This window comes from Carlito syrichta, unplaced genomic scaffold (assembly GCF_000164805.1).
Source record: "Carlito syrichta isolate Samal-C Ts95f unplaced genomic scaffold, Tarsius_syrichta-2.0.1 Scaffold314544, whole genome shotgun sequence".
Classification (NCBI taxonomy): Eukaryota; Metazoa; Chordata; class Mammalia; order Primates; family Tarsiidae; genus Carlito; species Carlito syrichta.
In genome coordinates this window covers 819,379-824,838 of record NW_007258640.1, presented here as the reverse complement: position 1 = coordinate 824,838, position 5,460 = coordinate 819,379, and the positions used below count along the sequence as shown (strand labels likewise).

Sequence of the window (5,460 nt, the reverse complement as noted above, 5' to 3'; positions counted from 1 at the left end):
GCACTGCCCCCGGCTCAGGGCGACGGCAGGAGGGAGGCGACGGGGTCGTCCTTCCTCAGCTCCTGCCCCGCGCCGGAGGTCTCCGAAGTCGGTCGCCCTCGGCCGTGGGGAAGGCGCGTGGGGCACGTGCGGGGTGCCCTGACACCTCCCAGGCCCTGAGCGCCCCTTCCAGACCCCGGGGGTGTTCGTGGAGGCAGCGGCGGTTGAGGATTTGCTCATTCTGAGCGTGGTTGGCACCATGAGCATCCCGAGGTCCCCCGGAGCAGCGCGTGCTGGTGGCTTCCCAGGAGTGACTCGGGATGGCTTCACCGCTGAAGAGACTTGGATGTTCCTGGACCTTTGTGGTTGTTTCTTTCCTGACCCCGGCGTCCAGCTCCTCCCCTCTCCACCCCGGCTTTGTGCTGCTGTTTGGTTAATGTTTGCGGACCACTAACTTGATCCTCGCACAGAGACGCTCTTTCTACATGCGTGCTCCGTTTACTGTGGGAGGCTTTGTTTTGGGGAGTCGCTGGTTGAGAAACGTGGGAAAAGAACGGGCGAGAAAATGAGTCAAATCAAGCAACGCTTTTATCATTGAATTGCGCAGCCAATTGTAACCGCACCCGGAAGTTTGTGCTGAACACGTGTTGAAGGAAGGTTAAAAACTGGTCCCCTTTGACCTTTGAAAGTTGATTATTAGCAGTTTATGTTGGTCTAAATGTTTCGTATTCTCCAGACAACCAGGATTAGAGGTGGAATAGGGCTTTTCAGTGTCAGCCAGGAGGGTCCAGAGAGCTGTCAAACCCGAAGTGCCCTAGCCAGGATCACGGAAGCACTCGCAGGCAAGCCTACCAGCTAACAGTGTAGAGGGATTCTGTTTTCCATCGTATTTCCCAGCAGTCAGAATTGATTTTCCTAAGCCTGGGAAAAGCCATCAACGTTGCACAAAGGATACCTTATGCAGAATATCTGAGAAGAAGTGCAGAATTAGCTACCGGTGACTTGAGTGGGACGTTAATTTTGCAATTAAGGGAGTAGTTTATTTTCATCTTTAAAGAAGTTGCTCCCGAAATTTTTTCTGACTAGAGAATACATCTTTACTTTTCCTCTCTGGCTTCTGATTTTTATCTTCCAATCCAGCTTCATTTACTGCCATCAGAATTTTAAATAAAATTTTACTTTCGTTGTTGCCTAAGTGTTAAAAAGGAGAGCCTGAATTAGTGACTTACATTCTGTAAATGCTGAAGGCAATTTTTTAGGGCATGGAGATTCTTTTAATGCTTTTAAAGGTGATTTGCTTCAAAAGACTTTAGCTACAGACATGTTGTGGTGTTCTTAAGTGTCTAACCTGAGCTTTGATTTGAGACATGTGGCAGTGAAGGGTGAGAACGTGTAGGTCTGGTCTTACTAAGGAACCCAACTTTCCGTGAGGTCCTGTATTTCCTAGGCTTTCCTTGACCTGAAGTTGATGGCAAGGTACTTTTTGAAAGGAATTGCTGTCACATTAAATAACTAAAGTGCCAGTTAATAACTAAAGTGATATCCTAAAGTTTTTGCAGTGTCTTTGTTTTTGTGTACTGACTGACAAATTTTGATGTGGCTTGAACCCACCAAGCATTAACGACGACCTTGGAATACCATGAGCATTGTCTGTAAATGGAAAGGCTAGGCTTGTCTGTGTGTGTGTGTGTGTGTGTGTGTGTGTGTGTGTGTGTGTTTCTCGGAGTTTCACTCTAGTGTGTGTGTGTGTGTGTGTGTGTGTGTGTGTGTGTGTGTGTGTGTGTGTTTCTCGGAGTTTCACTCTATTGACCAGGCTGGAGTGCAGTGGCATGCTCAACCTGCAGACTCGACCTGCGGGGCTCAGGTGATCCTTTCACCTCAGCCTTCTAAGTAGCTGGAACTACAGGCACATGCCACATGCCTGCCTACTTTTTGATTTATTGTAGAAACAAGGTCTCACCAAGTTGCTCAGGCTGGTCTTGAACCCCTAGGCTCAGGCGATATTCTTGCCTCAGCCTCCCAAAGTGCTGGGATTACAGGCTTGAGCCACTGTGCCCGGTCCAAGGATAGCCTCTTAAAGACCAAAACTCTACTGTATGAATAAGATATGGTGTAAAACGTCAAATTATAAATTGGGAGGCAGCATATAGATGATTTTCAAATGTTTTTGTTGTGTCCCTCCGTAAGAAATGAATTTTACTTTGTAGCCTAGTATGTTTGTAAACACATAACTGAACAATTTTACAAAATAATGTTTATTTCATAAACTCTGCACTGATTTTCTGTGCTACACTGAAGTACTGAAAAAAGCTGGTCATGATACACTAACTTGATTTGATAACCCGCTAATGTGTTGTGACCAGTAGTTTGAAAATACTGGTACAGAGTTGAGAGTACAGCATCTTGAAGGGGTGTGGTGTTAGACCTCCTGGGTTTGTAATTCTGCTGCAAACTTGTTTGTTGTTACCTTGTTATAGTTCATTTTTCTGAGCCTCTGCTTCTCTGTGACAAGAGAAAAATGAGCAGCATTTACTCGTAGCTTGAGTGTTAAAAAAGTAAAAAACTTCATTCATATACAGGTTGAGCATCCTTAATTTGAAAAGCTGAAATGCTCCAGAATCTGGAACTTTTTTAGCACTAACCTGATACCACAAGTGGAAAATTCCACACCTGACCTCATGTGAGGGGTCACAGTGAAAACACAGTCAAAACTTTGGTTTATGTGCAAAATTATTGAAAATATTGCATGAAATTACCTTCAGACTATGTATAGGTATGTGTGAAACATAAATGTATTTTGTGTTTAGACTTAGGTCTAACACATCCCCAAGATAACTCATTATGTATATGCAAATATTCCACAATTTCAAAAAACCGGAAACTCTCTGGTCACATGCATTTCGGTTAAGGGGTATCCAACTTGTAGTGATTATCAAGACTAACCATCTGAAGTTTAGATAGTGATGAACAAGAAGGTTATTTCATGCCCCCATTGTGTCTATTTCGTAAAACATTTTTGGAACTTTGTATATAATTTGCATGTTCCTTTATATATACATTTCTTCCTATATGTTTTACAGTGGGAGGGGTCACTTTACTGAGCAATAGTCCCATGAAGGGTAGGTGTTGAAAAATACTGATTGTGGCCGAGCTTGGTGGCTCAGCCTGTAATCCCAGCACTTTGGAAGGCTGAGATGAGTGAATTGCTTGAGCCTGTGGGTTCGAGACCCACCTGGGCAACTTGGTGAGACCTAGTCTCTACAATAAGTAAAAAATTAACTGGTTATGGTAGCGCGCGCCTGTAGTTCTGGCTACTTGGAAGGCTGAGGCAGAAGGATCCACAGAGCCCATCAGGTCGAGACTGCGGTGGCCGGGAGCGTGCCACTGCACTCCAGCCTGGTAACAGAGTGAGACTGCAACTCAAAAAAAAAAAGAAAGAAAGAAAAACACCAATTATATTCTTTTTAAGTAAAGAGGATCCTTTTTTTTTTTTTTAAGTCAGTCTTCCTCTGTCTCCCAGGCTGGAGTGCAGTTTCACGCTTAGAGCCACCGTAGCCTCAGCCTGCTGGGTTTAGGTGATCCTTCCACCTCACTCTTCCAAGTATCTGGAACTACAGGTGTGTACCAACATGGCCAGCTAACGTCTTGATTTATTGTAGAGAGAAGGTCTTGCCGTGTTGCCCTGGCTGGTCTCGAACTTGTGGCCTCAGGGCAATCCTCTAGCCTCAGCCTCCCAAAGTACTGGGTTTACAGATGTGAGCCTCTGTGCCTGGCTGGGAGATCTTTTGGGTTTTTTTGGTTTTTTTTTTTGAGTTGGAGTCTCACTTTGTTGCCCAGGCTGGAGTGCCGTGGCACACTCATGGCCACCCCACTGTCGACCTGCTGGGCTCAGGTGAACCAAGTAGGTGATCCAAGTGCCTCAGCCTTCCAGGTAGCTAGAGAACTACAGGCATGCTCTACCACACCCAGCTACTTTTTTTATTTATTGTAGAGACGAGGTCTCACCAAGTTGCCCGGGCAGGTATTGAACCCGTGGGTTCAGGCAATCCACTCGCCTTGGCCTCCCAAAGTGCTAGGATTATAGACTGGGCCACTGAGCCTGGCCTGGAGATCCTTTTTTTTTCCTTTGAGTTGGAGTCTCACTCCGTCACCCAGACTGGAGTGCAGTGGCCGCTCCCGGCCACCACAGCCTCGACCTGCTAGGCTCCGGCGATCCTTCCGCCTCAGCCTTTCGAGTAGCCGAAATCACAGGCGCGTGCTACCACGCCCGGCTAGTTTTTGATTTATTGTAGAGATGAGGTCTTGCCAAGTTGACCAGGCGGGTCTCGAACCCCCAGGCTCAGGCAATCCACTCACCTCAGCTTCCCAAAGGCGCGGGATTACAGGCTGAGCCACCGAGCCCGGCCTGGAGATCCTTTTAAAGTAACTTTTTTGTCATTACTTTCTCTTCCCCCTGATATTCTCTTTTTTTTCATTTTTTTTGAGTTGGAGTCTCACTCTGTCCCCCAAACTGGAGTGCAGTGGCCACTCCTGGCCACCGGAGCCTCGAACTGCTGGGCTCCTGCGATCCTTCTGCCTCAGCCTTCCAAGCAGCTGGAACTACAGGCGTGTGCTACCATGCCCGGCTAATTTTTGATTTATTGTAGAGATGAGGTCTCGCCAAGTTGCCCAGGCGGGTCTCGAACCTGCGGGCTCAGGCAATCCACTCACCTCAGCCTCCCAAAGGCGCGGGATTACAGACTGGGCCACCGAGCCCGGCCCCCCTGATATTCTTAAGGAACCTGCACACAGTAGACACAATAAATACCTGTTGACGTACTATTATAGCTAAATTCTAAGAGGATGGTTATCCTTCAAATACACTGAATGTTAGACATCACATCTGAACTACCTAAAAACAAAGATAAGGCTAAATCTTGAATCAGACATGCTTAGACTATTGAATAATGAGAAAAAAATTCTTATTCGTTCAGGCAAAGGTAATTTACTAATTGATATTAATTTGTGCATATTTAAAAATGTCCACCAGTTTCCTCTAGACATGATAACTGATTAGCTGGACAAATTGGATGTGTGACACTTAGATTAAGGAGGTAGCTAGCATTTTATAGAACTAATATAGAGGTTAATTATTGAATGGATTGCTAACAAAGTTTGTATTCTGGAAATTAAAGTGTTGCTTCAGTGATATGGAAGAAGACATCGTTTTTTGGATGAAATGCTAATGTCTGTCAAAACGATGGTTAATAGCTAGCAGTGAACATTTACTCCAGGCATTATGACATTTACTGACACAGCAATCTTATGAGGGAAGTTTTTATTTTTATTTTATTTATTTTTTTGAGTTGGAGTCTCACTCTGTCACCCAGACTGGAGTGCAGTGGCCGCTCCCGGCCACCGCAGCCTCGACCTGCTGGGCTCCGGGGATCCTGCTGCGTCAGCCTTCCAAGTAGCTGGAACTACAGGCGTGCGCTACCACGG

At 45.9% G+C, this 5,460-nt stretch overlaps 1 protein-coding gene across 1 annotated transcript in view; it reads left to right on the top strand.

The window, feature by feature from the left end:
• Positions 1 to 3,050: 3,050 nt before the first annotated feature.
• SBNO1 (strawberry notch homolog 1) overlaps positions 3,051 to 5,460 on the top strand; it is a 97,483-nt gene continuing 95,073 nt past the window's right edge. The window contains exon 1 of the mRNA XM_021719341.1: positions 3,051 to 3,098. The gene's annotated coding sequence lies outside the window, so the exon portion shown is untranslated. The remainder of the gene's footprint in view (positions 3,099 to 5,460) is intronic.